This window comes from Buceros rhinoceros, unplaced genomic scaffold (assembly GCF_000710305.1).
Source record: "Buceros rhinoceros silvestris isolate BGI_N320 unplaced genomic scaffold, ASM71030v1 scaffold3418, whole genome shotgun sequence".
NCBI classification, from domain to species: domain Eukaryota; kingdom Metazoa; phylum Chordata; class Aves; order Bucerotiformes; family Bucerotidae; genus Buceros; species Buceros rhinoceros.
The window spans coordinates 43,339-45,014 of NW_010426174.1; positions in this window are offsets into that span (position 1 = coordinate 43,339).

Below are 1,676 nucleotides of genomic sequence, written 5' to 3' on the forward strand. Positions count from 1 at the left end.
GTCCTGTCATCGAGGGAAAATCTGAGAGGCCAGTGAAATGTCCTGACACCAACTAGGAGAAATAAAAAGAAAATAAATCCCTGAATTTTTGCATGCTGATAATCTGGAGAGAAAGGTGGTGGTGGGGAAGCCCCGTTAGTTTATAACAATTAATCTAAGTTAATGAATTAGTCTTCCAAAACTCCCCAGAATCTTTGTGTTAAGGGTAGTATCTCTGAATCAACCCACATCCCAATGACATTTTAATGCCACAGGCTGTTTTCATGAAGGATTTCAGCTTAGACAAATTGGATTTATCCAGTTAATAATGTTACATACAGATCCTTAAACAACTCTAAATCCCAGCTTCCTGTTTTTAACTGCCTACGCGGCGCAGCTATTTGGAAGAACTTTGGATATTAAAGCATCCTTATTCGGTTTTGGTTTGTTTTTTTTCCCCCACCAGTAATAAAATCCACGGAGTTAAGCATTTTGGAAAAGGAAATACCAAGCCAGTAGTGAGAGGCATTAGTAAACACTTAATTAAAAGGATAAGCTGTCTTTCCTAATCAGGCACCGTTGTTTTGATTGGATATGTTCTCCTTGGTGCCTCAAGTCTTTCTCAAACAGAGCAGACACTGAGCAACTTGCATCTCCTAGTGGCTCCACTTAGCAAGGCAAGAGTTTGCTGCAATTGCTAAAGAGCATGGCGATATATCTGTCTAGAAAACCCTGTCCAAATGTTTTTCTGGGCCAGTAAGAGAGGCAGGCCCCGCGGAGAGATACCCCAAGGGGCTGGATCTTGAGGCTGCCATTGCCAGCCTCTGCTCCCTCTCACTGCAGCTGAGCAAACGACCACATTTATTCCCATAGGTTGTTTCTGTCCAAGTATCAGCTCTGTTTCTGATGAAGAATGAATCTCTTGCTAAGGTTTTAACTGCCTTTTCAACACTTCTCCACAGCTTGCATTTCAGTTCCATGAGGTTTTCAATTAACATACAAAGAAGGAATGAGACACTATTTCCTCCTTGCAATATTTGAACATTTATTTCCATCTCTCTGTACTTGTGCCTTAATTTTGTTAGTTTTTTTCGTTGTTGTTGTTGCTTGTTTTACATCTCACTTATTTCTTCCCTCTCCTGGAAAGCTGGAGGATATATATTCCTGCCTATTCCTGGTTTTTGACTGTACTTTTCCCATTGCCTTTCTTGTTTCTTTCCCTTTATCTCTTAGAAGTAGTAACACAGACTTCTGATTTCTGATCTATGCAATAACTCAAGTCTACCTTCCTTCCACTGCTCAGCTTAAAAAGTAGCTTTTTTTAAGTTTTACAAACTTTGCAAGTAAGAATAAAAATGGTGATAATAAAACAAAGAAAAAATATTCGCTGTAACCATCAAAAAATGCAGCTCAATAGATCAGAACAGACTTTGCTTTGGAAATGGTGGGGAAAATAATTTTTAAAAGGACAGTGAAGACAAAAATATTTTCACAACCTTCCAGTAGTGAAATGGGGGGAGATGAGGGTGTTACAGCTCATCCATCCCCATCTACAAGGAATCAAACTTGTTTAACAGATTTTAGATGAGCTCGTCTCTTAAACAACCTAAATGACATTGAAAAGAGTCCAGCAAACCCTGCTTTCTCAGTTTAAGTAATGCTGCACAGTTGCTGGAAATGAATAAGAAATGCCCCCT